At 36.1% G+C, this 219-nt stretch overlaps 1 protein-coding gene across 1 annotated transcript in view; it reads left to right on the plus strand.

Annotated features, from left to right (window-relative positions):
- Nucleotides 1-219, plus strand: part of LOC119584997 — a 10,429-nt gene that overhangs the window by 507 nt on the left and 9,703 nt on the right. The window lies entirely within an intron of this gene.

The following is a 219-nucleotide window of genomic DNA, read 5'->3' on the forward strand; positions in this document are numbered from 1 at the left end:
GGTATATTACTTTATTAGGCTTTGTGATATCTGAATGTAGTTGCATATCCATAGTGATCGGTATAGAATGTATTGATGTAAAATGAAAATATATTGGCCATATTAAAATTCTTGCATGATGAATTAACAAGTTTCCCGGACAACAGAGTCAAATGATTGTGCATGTTCCTGTCAACATGCCAAGGCCACGCTTTACTCATGATCTCTCTTCCGTTCGAG

This window comes from Penaeus monodon, chromosome 19 (assembly GCF_015228065.2).
Source record: "Penaeus monodon isolate SGIC_2016 chromosome 19, NSTDA_Pmon_1, whole genome shotgun sequence".
NCBI lineage: Eukaryota > Metazoa > Arthropoda > Malacostraca > Decapoda > Penaeidae > Penaeus > Penaeus monodon.